We start from the raw sequence: 15932 nt of genomic DNA, 5'->3' as shown, positions 1-15932 counted from the left end.
ATTATATAACAATGGTTTCATTACATTTTCACACATGTATACAATGTATTTTGATCACATTCATTCCATCACTGTCTCCTGCCCCTCCACTCCCTTTTCTAACTAGTGCCCTTTCTACTTTCATGTCTTTTTTGCAAATTTATTTTTCTTTGTGTTTTTGTTTGGGGCATGGTTTCTCCGTGTAGCTTCTAGATGTCTTGGAACTCTGTAGACCAGGCTAGCCTGGAACTCAGAAATTGGCCTGCCTCTGCTTCCTAAGTGCTGGGATTAGAGGCGTGGGCCACCATTCCCAGCTATAGTTTCTTAAATTATTTACTTTCTTACTATTGTGTCTGTATAATATGTGTGTATGTGTGCATTCCACAGCTTGGGTCTGGAGGACAGAAGCAACATTGGGCAATCAGTTCTTTCCTACTGAGGATTCTGAGGGTGGAACTCAGGTCCAGGCCTCTCCTTCCTCAACCCTTTTTATGATGACTCGGGCATATGGAAGCATGGGTGTGGGGATTTTCTGCCAGAGCTTTACCAGTGGCTAAGCCAAACATTTGGTTGTAGGACTGTGCTGACATTTTGTTCATGATCTAACAGACAAAGCTTGCCTGAAGATCAGAGTACAAAGCTAGCCACACTAGTCAGCCATTGAGGCCATGCACTAGCTAGCAAAAGGGGTCAGGCAGGGGCGCTGCACCCCTTTAGCCCCAGCTCTGTACCCCGAGCTACATGAATTGATCCAGGCTAAAAGAGAAACAGAGCTCACACAAAGGTGATTTGGAGGACTCACCTTTAATCCCAACACTAAGGAAGTGGAGACAGGAGTGATGTGGCTGGGTGGAGAGAGGAATGTAAGGCAGGAGGAGACAGGAGCTCAGTGCAGTCTAAGCAGTCTGAGGACTCAGTCTAAGGTGGAGGTGAGGGTTAGTGGCTGGTTGCTTTGCTTCTCTGATCTTCCTGCTTCACCCCCCTGATAGCTGACTGAGTTTTTATTATTAATACTGATTAGAATTCATGCTACATAGGACACAGAAAAATCAAGCTGGGGAACTGAACTGGCTGCTTCCTTCCTGCTGGCTAGCTCTCAAAGTTCAAGGAGATGCTATGTAGACTGCTAGAGGTGAATTGTCAGTAACAGTCTTGCTCAGCTGTAGACTATAAAAGCAGCAACCATACCTGAAAGTGGCCTGAGGACAGATGAAGCCACCCATGTTGAGGAGGTGCCCTGACCTGGTACATGCTGGGTGCTGCTGGCCACAGGAAGCAGGAGTCCTAGCGGTTGCTGCCTGCAGTGGCAGGCAAACAAGAATAGCTTCCCAACTTGGGACTCTACTTGGCTTGGATTGTGCTCACACTCTTGCCAGAATAAAGCTCCTAGCAATCTGTTTAAAACCTACAAGCTCCATCCATATAGAGCTGCAGTTACCTGCTTTAGATGAACAGGCATAATCCACTGCTTTATTTACATTACTCTCCTTTGCAACCTTAGTTTCCTTTCTACTGTTTTCAAAAAGACTATGACCAAAAGCAAATAAAGGAGGAAGGGTTTACTTTACCTTACAGCTTAAAGTCAGAGCAGGAGCTTGAAGCAGAACCCTGGAGGTGGCGACTGAAGCAGAGGCCACAGAGGAGCACAGCCTACTGGGTTACTCTTCTCAGCTTGCTCACTTGGCTTGGCTGTCCTGTCTCTCTCTCTCTCTCTCTCTCTCTCTCTCTCTCTCTCTCTCTCTCTCTCTCTCTCTCTCTCTCGGCCTCTCTCTCTGTCTCCCTCTTTCTTCCCTTCTATCCTTTCCTTCCTTCATTTGACATGTTCTAACCATATAATTTTGGCTTAGAACTATGTAGATCAGTCTGACTGAAAACTCGCAGAGATTTGCCTGCCTCTGCTAGGATTAAAGGCTTGCACCACCACACCTGATTCCCAGTTTGCACAGAACCACCTGTGCCAGGCTGGCCCAGCTCACTTGGGGCCACCAATCAAGAAAATGCCCCACAGGTTTGCCTACAGGTCCATATGATGGAGGGTCCTTCTTTTCCGATGACTCTAGCTTATGTCAAATTGACAAAAACCAACTAAACAAAACCCCAAACAAACAACAACATAAAGACCTAACTACTCCTCAATAATGCCTCACTTCTGTTCAAACACCTCTGGGAACTCCAGGTTTTAGGTGCATGTACAATAAGGCAAACTTCTAGGGAAAATCCCCTATTTATCACTATTATGCCTATTCCTAGCTGGGCATGTATATGGTTAAAATCAGATGTATTATGGGATGGGACATATGAAGTAAGCAAAGGTATAAGTTATTCAAGCCTGACAGACAAAACAGAACCACCAAACTAAACCCCTAGCAAACAAACTCCTTTCTTCTTTTATGTAGCCCTGGCTGACCTGGAACTCCCTGTAAAGACCAGGCTGGATGCTATCAGGAAAATACAAATCAAAATGACTCTGAGATACCATCAGAATGGCTAAGATAAAAATGCTAATGGCAGCCTATGCTGGAAAGGATGTGGAATCAGAGGAACACTCCTCCACTGTTGGTGGGAGTACAAACTTGTACAGCCAACTTTGGAAATCAGTATGGTGGTTTCTCAGAAAATCGGGAATCAGTCTACCTCAAGACCCAGCAATACCACTCTTGGGCACATATATTTATATATACCCAAAGGATGCTTAATCATACCACAAAGACTGTGTTCATAGCAGTATTATTCACAATACCCAGAACCCGGAAACAGCCTAGATGCCCTCCACCGAGGGTAAAGACAATGTGTTATATCTACTCAGTTGGTAAAAAAAAAAACAAAACAAAACAATAGCACCATGAAATTTGCAGGCAAATGGATGAAAGTAGAAAAAAATAATCCTGAATCAAGTAACCCAGACCCAGAAAGACAAACACATGGTATGTACTAACTCATAGGTGGATATTAGATGAAAAGTAAAGTATAACCAGGCTACAATTCACAGCCCCAGGGAAGCTAGGTAACAAGGAGGACCCTAAGCCCTTAGACACATGGGTCTTTCTGGGAAGAATAAATAGATGAGATCTCCCTGGTAAACTGAGGGTGGGGGTGTAGAGGGTAGGGGATGGGGGAATGGGGACATAGTGGATTAGGATGGTCGAGTTGGGGGCAGGGTAGAGGGGGAGAGTAATGTAAGAGACATCTTGATAGAGGGGGACATTATGGGGTTAGGAAGAACCCTGGTGCCAGAGAAACTCTCAGGAACCCACAAGGATGACCCCAGCTAAGACTCCTAGCAATAGTAGAGAGGGTGCCTGAACTGGTCTTCTCCTGTAATCATATTGGTGTCTAGCCTAACTGTCATTGTAGAGTAACTGTTGGAAGCAGATGCAAAGATGCCCAGCCAAGCACTGGGTTGAGCTCAAGGAGTCCAACAGAAGAGAGGGAGGAGGGATTATATATGAGCAAGGGGCATCAAGATCATGACTGGAAACCCATAGAGACAGCTGACCTGAGCTTGTGGGAGCTCACGGACTCTGGACTGACAGTTAGGGAGCCAGCATGAGACTGACCTAGTAGACCCTCTGCATCTGGGTGACGGTTGTGTACCGTGGTCTGTTTGTGGAGCCCCTGGCAGTGGGACTAGGACCTGTCCCTGAGGCATAAGCTGACTCTTTGGAACCTATTCCCTATTTTGGGATACCTCGCCCAGCCTTGATGCAAGGGGGAGGAGCTTGGCCTGCTTTAACTGATATGCTATGCTCTTTTGACTCCCACATAGGAGGCCTTCCTTTTCTGAATGGAGATGGGCGAGGAGTGGATGGGGGTGAGATGGGTAGAAGGTAGGTGGGAGAAGGAAATAGGAGGAGAGGAAACTGGTTGGTATGTAAATAAATAAATTAAAAATAAAAGAGTCCAGCTGGGGTGGTGTGGTGGCAAACACCTTTAATCCCAGCACTGGGGAGGCAGAGGCAGGTAGATCTCTGTGAGTTCCAGAACAGCCTGGTCTATAAAGCGAGTGCCAGGACAGGCTCCTAAGCTACACAGAGAAAACTTGTCACAGAAAACCAAACCAAAACAGAAAAAAAAATCAGACTTTTCTCCCAGTCTTAGAGATCTACCTCCCTCTGCTGCCATAGTCCTGATGTTAAAGGCCTGCATCACCACACCCAGCACCTCCTTCTCTTGAACCCCATAAAAGAAGGCCCCAAGCAATAATCAGGGAGCTTGGGCACCCTGACTCATGAGACTCACCATCAGTCTTAGCAGTGTGTTTCTGGTCTGTTCTCCCACCTTGCTTTGAGGAAGTATTCCTTGATTCTTTGCAATCTGAGAATCTGCTTTTTCTTTAACACCTGAACCAGCACCACTGGGCAGGAGCCTGCCAAGAAAGCACTATATAGATTCCTCTTTCTCTGGAGCCAATGTACTCTATAACAAAGCATAACAATATATGAACTGGTTAGAGAGAGGTATCCGGACCCACTGCACTATCAGAGCAGACAGGAGTCAGGCGTGTTTTAAGAGGCAAATGGCTGCAGGAAAACAGCTGACAGGAGAGCCTCACCCCTTGGGGCCCCAAACCACAGACAGGCCCATCTGTGGCCACTGTAAAGTCAGCTTTAGCAAAGAACTCTGCTAACTCAGTTTAGCAAGGATCACCCTTGAAACCTGCTCATTATCAGCAACTCATCAAGCTCTTCACCCTTCAGTGCCTCCCATCCAGGTCCTATCCAATCATTCAACTGTCTCCAGCAGAAATTCTACTTTCTTCTGATGTTACCTTTTAGGAATTGTCTTAGAAAAACAAACAAACAAACAAACAAACAAACACTAGGCAGGCCATGATGGTAGCACTGAGGAGGCATAGACAGGCAGATCTCTGAAGTGAAGCCAGCCTTGATTACATAGTGAGTTCTAGGCCAGCCTAGATTACACAGTGAGAATCTGTCTCAACAAAACAACAATAAAAAACAAAACAGTATGTTTTCTGGTTATGTGTCTGTATGAACACATGTGCGCTGGATCCCCTGATGAAGGTGTCAGGATCCTCTGCAAGAGCAGCAATTGCTCTTAACATGCTTGAGGCAAGCGCTTTTACGGGCTGAGCTGTACCATTGCCCTTCCCACTCTGTTCTTTTATCAGACAGTCTTCAACATGTAGCTCAGGACGCCTCCAACTCCCTAGGTAGCCAAGGGTTTTCGTTAGGTTTCTATTGCTGTGACAGAACACAGACCAAAAGTGGCTGACCTGGCTTATATGTCCTGGGTTATAGTCCACTGAGAGACTATAAAGAAGTCAAAGCAGAGGCCTGAAAGGGACCTGAATGAGAAACCATAAAGAAATGCTTCATACTGGTTTGCTCAGTTTGCTTTTTTTTGTTTTGTTTTGTTTTCCAAGGCAAGGTTTCTATATATGTAGTTTGGAGTCAGACCTGGAACTCCCTGTGTAGACCAGGCTGGCCTCAAACTCACAGAGATTCACCACCTTTGCTTCCCAAGTGCTGGGTTAAAGTTACAGGCCACCACAGTCTGGCTCAGTTTACTTTCCTATACACTTCAGGAACACCTGCTTTGGGACACCACCACCCAAAGTGGGTGGGGCCCTCCCATATCAATCATCAGTCAAGAAAATTTCCCACAGGTTTGCCTACAGGCCAATGTTAGGGAGGTTTTCTCAGTTGAGATTCTTCCCAGATACCTTCGTTTGTGTCAAACTGACAAAAACAATCAGCCAATACACCAACCATGACCTTGAACTCTTGATCCTCCTGCTTCTAATCCCAAATGCTGATATTAGAGGTGTGTCTAACACACCCATCTTAATATTGGAACATTTACTAAAGTAGGCTCCTTTCAAGGCCCTAAGCAAGCAGTCCCCACGCCTACCCTAGGCTCTCCAGTTCTGCTAACATCTGGCCCTACTCTTGTACTCTCCACTTTCCCCCAAATATGAAGCTGCAACTTAGTGGATCAGATGCCTCTCCGGGCATTGGTCACCCCTCCCCCCCCAACACACATATAGCCTTAGCCCCTGTGAAAGGAAAGCAAAACAGGTAGGGTCAGGAAAAGATGCAAAAGAAGGAAAAGGTATGACTAGAGAGTTTTTTGTATCCAATAGTGGTAACCATGGGGAAAGAGGCAGCTTCTTGGAGAGGGTGCTTAGGTATGAGTGGGTGGGAACACTCAGGGAAGGGAACCCATCTGAGCCTTGCAGTAGTGTAGGCAGAATAGCTTCGGTATTCACCAGTAGACAACAGCCAGAGCACAGCTGGAGGTCTTTGATCATGAATACAGTTTTACAAGGGACTACTATATTGTTGGGAATATAGCTTAGGGGCTAGCACATTTGACTCTAGCTATGAAGGTACCTGGTTCAAAGGTGCTCCCCCTTTGGCTTCTTTTCTCCTTTTATTCCAGGGGGAGTGTCACTCCTTTTTATCTGGTAAACTGACTCATGAAAATTAATTCTTAAGTCAACATCGAAAATGTGTATATTCCTAGTGTGATATCTTTCATGCTTCATCTTTACCTCCTTGGTCACAATCATTCCCTGAAGGACTTGAAGAAATAAATCTGTCCCAGGCTTTGCCAGTGTTCCTTGTGTCTCATAAATACCATCCTGACCGTATTTGTTGATACCAAGTTTGCTTTTAAGGGAAATGGGATTCAGGGCTTACAATAGAATACTAACCTAACAAGGACATAAAGACAAGAACTGAGGATCTGGAAGACTGACAATGTTCTTGAAGTCTTGGTTTAGAAGATGCCACAGTGAAATATAAACCATCTGGCAGCTTCCTAGTCTTCAAAAAGAATTAAAAACCTCCCATCATCAACAGGAAATAGTTGTAATTAGCTGTGAAGAACAGTAGATATTCATAGACTAGACCTTTACCAGGGAGATGATGTCACTATCAATCAGGACAGCCATGTACAGCACACAGGTGATGTCACTATCAATCAGGACAGCCATGTACAGCACACAGGTGATGTCACTATCAATCAGGACAGACATCTATAGCACACAGATTATGCATAGCAAATGTACTAGTACCCTAGGGCTCTACAACACAGTGACCCCAAATACTTGTCATATTTATGGTCTAAAACAGGGTGGGGTAAAGGTGCTTGCCACCAAGCCTGACCATCTAAATTCAATCCCTGAGACACATATGGTGGAAGATGGGGCCCTCCTTTGACCCCCAAACATACACCATGGTATGTTGCCAGCCCACACATTTTAGTTTTGGTTTTTGGAGACAGGGTTTCTCTGTATTGCTTTGGAGCCTGTCCTGAAACTAGCTCTGTAGACCAGGCTGGACTCGAACTCACAGAGATCTGCCTGCCTCTGCCTCCCAAGTGCTGAGATTAAAGGCATACGCCACTGATGCCTGGCTAGCTCACACATTTTAAAAAGCAGAAATAACAATGGACATGAGGGTGGGAGAGGTCTGAGGCCACAGCATCATTAGAGAACATATACTCTGCCCTAGCTCACTTTCTGTTGCTGTGATAGAGAGAGACCATGACCAAAGGCAGGCTAGGGAGTCTGACCACAGTCCATTATAGAGGGAAGTCAGGCCAGGAACCTGGAGGCAGGACTGAATCAGAGGCCATGGAGGAATGCCCTTACTGGCTTACTCCCCACCCTCAGAGATGCCCAGAGATGGTACATCAACACTAATCAAGAAAATGCTCTGTAGACTTACCTACAGGCCAACGTGATGGAGGCATTTTCCCAACTAAGGTTCATTCCTTCCACATAACTAGCCATGTCAAGTTGACAACTAAACAAAGAAACACATGCACAGTCTAACTCAGAGAAACTTGATTAATTTACATCATTTATCCTCTTTCTTAGTTTTAGAATTCTAATGTTACTCCTTCCCACTTAAGATATAGAAAGGATGGCTGGAGCCTCAGCTTCAGACTTTGAGAATGGGATCCACATTTTAAGGAAGGCTCATAGAGAATAAAAGAAGGCCGTGTGCCTAAAAAAACTCTTAAGTTCCCATGCCAGCCCTGACCACAGCTACAAAGGCAGAGTCAAGCGGTGGTAACATGTGCCTTTAATCCCAGCACTCAGGAGGAAGAGGCAGGTGGATCTCTGAGTTCTAGGCCAGCCTGGTCTATAGAGAGAGCTTCAGGACAACCGGGACTACACAGAGAAACCCTGTGTCTCGATTTCTGAGGCCGGGAATAAACTACGATGAGTGGAAAAAGTGCTTAAGAGACAGATGGATCCAGAAGGGGATGCATTTTGGACCTCACGAGTTTGTATTTATCATTGTAATTATACTGTTTAAATCAAAATGCCTGATAAAGCAAATGCTTTTAAGAGAAAATCTCAACAGTTAAAGAGAAATGCAAAACAAAGAGCTGATGAGGAAGTGGATTTGCCAGAGAATAAGGTTGGAAACACAGTGAGAAGAAACAAAAGTCAGGCAGAGCATCTGTCCTCTAAAGTAATAGGAAGCAAAGTATATTAACCTAAAATGGGTAACAGTAGCATCCAACAAGAGAACAACCTGGCAGCCTCTTCCAAAGACTACTGAAGAGTATTTGCAAAGTATGATGGAATCAATAATTCTAGAAATTTTAAACAAAAGCATTAAAGGAAAAGAACAAGTTCAGTATAATCTCAACTGCCTAAAGATTACTAGAACAGTGTAGAACATTGAAAATCCCTCCAAGACAGCTGAACAATTTAACTGATGTGTCAAATCTGCTGAAAATGGAAAAGGCCCAGGAAAGAGCTAATGAAGAGGGCCTGGCTTTACTGCAAGAAGAAATAGACAAAACAGTAGAGACCACAGAGTCAGTGACTGAGAGTATTCAGGGCCGAAAGCACAAAATTCAGACTCTGACAAATGAGATAGAAGAGGAGGAGCAGGTGCAACAAAGACATCTGTTCAACTATGTTCATAGCAGCACTATTTGTAATGGCAAGAACCTGGAAGCAACCTAGATGCCCCTCAATTGAAGAATGGTTAATGAAGATGTGGCACATCTACACAATGGAATACTACTCTGCAGAAAAAAATAATGGTACCTTGAAATTCGCAGGCAAGTGGATGGCACTTGAAGAAACCATCCTGAATGAGGGAACCCAGTCACAAAGAGGAACACAGTATGTACTCACTCATATATGGATTTTAGACCTAGATCAAAGGATCACCAGCCTATAATTCACATCACCAGAGGAACTAGGATACAAGGTGTATTCTAAGAGATTCATATAAAGTCCCTCACAGAACTGGGAAGGGACAAGTCCCCCAGACCTCAGGTGAAGTGGAGGGGGCAGTGAATGGAGAGAGAAGTAGGAGAAAACGAGGGGGAGGAAAGGAAAACATGTGCGACCAGGAAGATTGAGCCTGGTTAGGAATAGAAGACAGGAAAGAGAGCGAGACAGAGACAGAGACAGAGAACATAAAAGAGGGAGCCAATATTGGTTTGAAGATAAAATTGAACACAAAGAAAGGTCTAGAGAACTACAAGACTGCTCCCAACTAACAATTTGAGCTTCCATGGAAAGGCTATCATAAATGCCCTTCCCGGAGAGTGAGATCAACAACTAACTTATCCATGGAGCCCTCAACTAATGCCTGTTGGAAACAGGATCAAATACCCATACATAAACACTGAGTCGAACTAGAACCCAGATGCAGATGGAGAGGACAAGACCAGGCGGCAGAAACACATACAGACAGCTTATCTGAACAAGGAGGAGCTAATGGCCACTAGATTGATAGCTGGGAAGCCAGCATGGGACTGACTCAGGCCCCCCTGAATATGGGTCTCAGCCAGAAGGACTGAACAGTCTAAGGGACCTCAGACAGTGGAGCCAGGATGTATCCCTGGTGCACAAAAGGACTTTGCGAACACATCCCCCATGGAGGGATAACTGCCTTAATCTAGAGACAGGAGAGAAGCCCTAGTCCCGACCTGTCAGATCTACATGACCCCAACTGGATGGCATTCCCCTACATATGGAATTGGGGTGGGAGGATGGGAGGGGAGGGTGGTTAGGGTGCATGTGAAAGGGCAGAGAGGGTAAAAGAGAGGGAAAGAGGGAGGGAGGGAGAGAGGGAAGGAGGGAGGGAGGTAGGGAGGGAGAGGGAACTGGGATCGACATGTAAAATAATAAATTAAATAAAAAAAATGCTTTGACTCCAAAATTTAAGTTCAAGGACAAGTTACTGGGGAAAAGGATTTCTATTTTTTTTCCACAGAAAATGAAAAGATGTGGATTCCTTCCAGACTAATGTGGTTTGATCACGCCAGACCGCCTGAAACAGAGCACAAGCTGATCCTACATTCAAAACAGCCGGACAAAGCAGACTTACAGACTACAGCCAGGATATCTGAATCTTCTTCGAATCCCCCAAGACAGCGCCTCTTACCAGCAGGAAGTAGTTTGGAAAGAACAACGCCCAAATTCCCAAATAGTGTCTATAAATGTTTGTTTTCATTTAAATGACTTTTTTATATAAAATAAATTTAAAAAAAAAGAAGAGGAGGAGGTGCAGAAAGTAAAACAGAAATTTCACGTGGATAGTAGTAATAAGGTACTGTCTCTTCCAGAACTTTCTCAGAGAAGTCTTAAAGCACCCATACTTCAAAAAGAAAATTTGGCACTAATTCCAAACCAGAATGATCTTGTGAAGGATTTGGATGGCCTTCACAATTCAGCCCCAGTGAAGAACATGTCAGTGTTCATTCAAGAACCCTATAAGAAACTCGATGGCTCGTAAAGAGTTGGTTTTTGTTTTGTTCTTAAGCATTGTTTCATATTAAGTTATTGTTTATGAATTGTGAAACTTTCCCCTTTAAGACAGAGTCTCCCTCTGAGTATTGCCTGGGCTGGCCCTGTATCACCCATCCTGCCTTAAATTCACAGCAGTCCTGCCTCAGATCTGAGTGCTGGAATTCCACGTGTGAGCTGCACATCTGGCCCAAAGTTGTACAACTTAACTGTAATAATACTATAAAGTTGATGTTTCTGAAAAACAATCACTCTCTGTTTTCCACTTTAAAAATAGCTTTGTGGCTCCTCCACTGCTGGTGGGAGTGCAAACTTGTACAGCCATTTTGGAGATCAGTGTGGCAGTTCCTCTGGAAAATGGGAATCAGTCTACCAGAGGACCTGGCAATTCTGCTCTTAGGCATATAGCCAAATGATCCAAATTTATGCAACAAAGACATCTGTTCAACTACATTCATAGCAGCATTATTTGTAATAGCAAGAACCTGGAAGCAACTTTGATGCCCCTCAACTAAAGAATGGATAAAGAAGATGTGGTACATTTATACAATGGAATACTACTCTGCAGAAAAAAACAATGGAATCTTGAAATTCTCAGGCAAATGGATGGAACTTGAAGAAACCATCCTGAGTGAGGTAACCCAGTCACAAAAGATGAAAATGGTATGTACTCACTCATTTATGGATGTTAGACATAGAGCAAAGGATTCCCAGCCTATAATTCACACTGCCAGAGAAACTATGATACAAGGAGGATTCTAAGAGATTCATACAAGGTCCCTCACAGAAGGGGAAAGGAACAGAAGCTCTTGATCATATTGGGAGTGGGGGGGGGACAGTGAGTGGAGAGGGAGTCAGGAGAAAGAGGAGGGGAGGAGAGGACTAGGAAGATTGAGTCGATAGATGAACAGACGAGAGTGGGAGGTGGGGGGGATACCATAATAGAGAGAGCCATTGTAGTTTTGAGGAGAAAACTGACTCTAGAAAAATGTCCAGAGACTTACAAGGATGAACCCAACTAAAAATCTGAGCAACATTGGAAAGGCTACCTATATGCCCTTCCCTGATAATGAGATTGATGACTAACTTATATGCCATCATAGAACCCTCATCTAGTAGCTGATGAAACGGACCCAGACACCTATAGCTAAACACTGATCTGAACTCCTGGAATCCAGTTGCAGAGAGGGAGGAGTGATAAGAAAAGGGGTCAAGACCAGGCTACAGAAACCCACAGAGACAGCTGACCTGAACAAGGGGGAGCTCATGGACCTCCAGACTGATAGCTGGGAAATCAGCATCATACTGACTCGGACCCCCTGAATGTGGGTCTCAGTTAGAAGGCCTGGGCAGACTAAGGGACCTCTGACAGTGGCACCAGGATGTGCATGAAATGACTTTGGAAGCACATTCCCATGGAGCAATACTCAATCTAGAGGCAGGGGAGAGGGCCTAGACCCTACTGCAAATGACTTGACAGATTTTGATGATCCCTCCTGGAAGGCATCACCCTCCCTGTGGAGTGGGGGAAGGGATGGGATGGGAGGGGTGGTCAGGGGGCATGGGAGGGAGGGAGGAAGGGAGAGGGAACTGGGATCGATATGTAAAATGAAAAAATACAATTTAGAAAAAAAAATAAGTGTGTGAGGTTTTATATGCGAGTTGAATTTTAGTAATATTTCTTTTAAAAAATGTGGGTGCCTTTTATTTGGGGCATAGATGTTTAGAATTAAGACTTTGTCCTGTGATGAATATGAAATGACTTTCTTCATCTCTTTTGATTGATTTTAGTTTGAAATGTAAATTGTTAGACATTAGGATAGTTACACCCACTTGTTTTTTTGGGTCCATTTGATTGGAAAAATCTTTTCCCAACCCTTTACTCTGAGGTAGTATCTGTCTTTGAAGCTTAGATGTGTATCTTGTATGCAACAGAAGGATGGATTCTGTATTCCTATCCATTCTGTTAGCCTGTGTCTTTTTATAGGCAAGTTAAGACCATTAATATTGAGAAAAGTTAAGGACCATTGATTGTTAATTCTTGTTTGTTTTGGATTTAAGGTTTTCTTTAGTCTATGAATCTATTTCCTCTAGTTTATCTTCAGTGCCTGAGAGTCTCTCTTCCATTTCTTGTATTATGCTTGCATCTGTTGCAAGATGGGTCATTTACCCATCTTTTCTATTTCCAGCATTCCCTCAGTTTTCTTTATTATCTCTATTTTAGTTTTCAGGTCTGTTTGAGTTGTTTCCTTCATCTGTTTGTTTTCTCTTGGCTTTCCTTGCTTTTTTAAAGAGGTTTGTTGATTTCTTGCATTTTTTTGTTCTTCCAGTTTTTGTTTGTTTTTTCTTCCACTTCTTTAAGGGATTTTCTCATATCCTCTTTGAGGGTTTCTATCATTTTCATGAAATTGTTTTTAAGGTCATTCTCTTCATCTGTGTTGGTATGTTCAGGTCTGTTGGTGTAGAGTCCCTAGATTCTGGTGGTGTCGTTTTGGTCTTTCTATTCTTGAATGTGTTCTTGTACTGCAGTCTTCCCATCACTTCTTACAGTGGATGCAGGTGGTGTCTCTCTCTCCTTTCCTCTCCTCTCCTCTCCTCTCCTCTCCTCTCCTCTCCTCTCCTCTCCTCTCCTCTCCTCTCCTCTCCTCTCCTCTCCTGGTGGTGTAGGTGGGTCCAGACTTTGATATCAGTAACTTTGGATGGTCTGAGCTTTCCTGGAGGTCTCAAGCAGAGGGTGTAGGGGGTCCAAGATTAAGGTTCATCATGCAAGAGCAGGGCCATTCCAGAAGAGGATGTAGGGGTGTCAAGATGCAGAGCTGACCCAGGAAGTTCCAAGGAAAGGATGGGAGGGGGTCAGACCTGAGCTGGCCCCAAACTCACCTCAAGCAGAGGGCATAGGTGTCCAAGATTGAAGTGAGAGCAGGCTCAGGATGCTCACGTGTTGTGGGGTGGGCCCTACAATGCTTAAGGAAGCATTTTCTCAATTAGTTTCCCTCTTCCCAGATGCCTCTAGCTCATTTTCAAGTTGAAAACAAAAACAAAAACAACCCAAACCACCAACCAACACAGAATACAGACAGGGTTGGCCTTTGGTCAGAACACAGCAAGGATACATTGTCCATGCGGAAGGAGAATTCTAGGCTGGAGGACTTGGTAGTGGCAGAGCAGAGTTTCCTACTTGTGATTGTGTTACAGCTCTGGAGCTGCAAATGTGTCTTGACTTGGCGGAAAGCCAGGCTATCTAGAACTATAATAGGACAGCTCTGGAGGGGTAGAGCTGTGATAGGGCAGGTCAGCTCTAGAGGGAAAGTTGTCCTGAATTCTCAGGAAGCCAGGCTACCTGAAGCTGGGGTGCGGTGGGGGGATGATCTCTCTGCAGGATATAGCAATCCTACTCCTCCTAGAGAGCCATTATGACTGAGCTGGAACATCCCAGCAGAGCTATTTGCTTCTTCCTCTGCCCAAGATGTTACTTCTACTACACTCTGCCAAAGGAGAAGCCCCTGCAGAAATGTAGCACTATCCTCTGACTGGGTGGTGGTGGTGGGGGGAGTTGTTACTTTTGCTGCTCAGCTTTGCTCAGCCCTCCTAAGGGAATATCTCAGCAAGGGTCTTTTGTTCTATTCTGCTCAACCTTACTTCATTCTGTGAATGAAGATCTTCACCCAAAACTCTTTTGAGAAAGAGATTTATTTGGGAAGGAGTCCAGGATAGCAGCTGCCTCTGCCAGAGTGGGAAAGGACAGCCCACAGCTGAACAGGCAGAGAGGCTTATATAGAGCTTCCTAGGGGCTGAGTTTCCCAGGGATAGTTTTTTTGTACTCAGGGATTGGTTAGTTTAGTTACTCAGGGGCAGAGATTACTGATTTCAGGCCCAAACTGTTTCTTTCACTGGTGCTTTTTAGCCTTTTGGTTCTAATTTTAGGACCAGGGCATTTTTCTGGTTCTAGGGACAAAGTATGTTTCTTTGGCGCTGGTTTCTTACTCAGGGTATGTTTCTTTGGTTCTGGGTTCAAAGAATTTCTTTCACTGACTCAGGTTTCAGATCCTGGGTTTGTTTCTTTCACTGACTCTGGGTTCAGAGTCAGGGTGCTCAGGGATTGGTTGTTTTGTGTTTCACTTGGTCAGGGGCAGAGTTGGCTCTGATTTCAGTGCTAAATTGTGTTTCTTTCACTGGCCTTTTTTAGTTTTCTGGCTCCAGTTTTGGTGCCAGGGCCTATTTCTTTCACTAGTTCTGATTCTAGGAACAAAATGTGTCTCTTTGGCTCTGGTTTCAGAGTCTCAGGTTATGTTTCTTAGGGTCTGGGTTCAGGGCTAAAAGTGTTTCTTTCATTGGCTCAAATTTCAGATCGAGGGTGTGTTTCTTTCACTGGCTCTGGGTTCAGAGCTTGAGTGGGTTTCTTTTGGCTGGATCTTTTATCCTACACCACTTGTTATTGAAATACAAGGAGGACCAATATTGGAAATTTGGGGGTTGGGGGGAGAAGGTTTGTGGCAGCCATCCAGGAGCCAGGAAAGATGCCTTACTGGGAAGTGAGGTGGCACCCCTGGACAGCTGCAACAAGGTGAGGACAGTTGAGCATCTGTTATCAACTGAACTGTGCATCAAGACTGGCATGTCCAAGTTCTAATTCCAAGACCTCAGGGTGGAACTGTCAGGGGCTGGAGAGAGGAGTGTTTAAAAGCACTTGCTGCTCTTTGAGGACCTGAGTTAAATTCCTGGAACCCACATCATGTAGCTTATGACCACTTCTAACTGTCTCTAGGGGTCTAATGCCTCTGTCCCATATATGCACAAAGAGTGGCATCACATGGATTACTTTTCCAATATTATAAACAATACTTTAGTGGATTTGAACATACCTCTTTCCCTATATCAGACTGTATCTCCAGGATTGATTCCTTAATGTGAGAATCTTAAGGTCCAAGGCTGCTCTCACTAATGTGGCTCACAAGTCTTGGGGTTCATTCTTAAAGTTTCTGGCAGGTCACTTTCTCCCTCACCATAGTACCTGTCAGCTCTGTCATTCTCTCTGCCCTTTACTGTAAAGAGTAAGGTTTTTCCTCCCTGCCACTGGTTTTGTCCCACAGCCATGCCAGCCCCAATTAACACACTGAGACTCTGTATTTAATATAATGCTGTTGGCCAGGTACTAGTTTCTTATAGGCTAGCTCTGTCTTAATTATTAACCCATTTCTAT

At 44.5% G+C, this 15932-nt stretch overlaps 1 pseudogene; it reads left to right on the top strand.

The window, feature by feature from the left end:
* Positions 1-8279: 8279 nt before the first annotated feature.
* Positions 8280-10721, top strand: LOC127235618 (centromere protein Q-like; annotated as a pseudogene).
* The last annotated feature ends 5211 nt before the right edge of the window (positions 10722-15932 follow it).

The sequence above is a fragment of the Phodopus roborovskii genome, unplaced genomic scaffold, assembly GCF_943737965.1.
Source record: "Phodopus roborovskii unplaced genomic scaffold, PHOROB, whole genome shotgun sequence".
NCBI lineage: Eukaryota > Metazoa > Chordata > Mammalia > Rodentia > Cricetidae > Phodopus > Phodopus roborovskii.
This window is presented reverse-complemented; position numbering and strand designations above follow the sequence as displayed.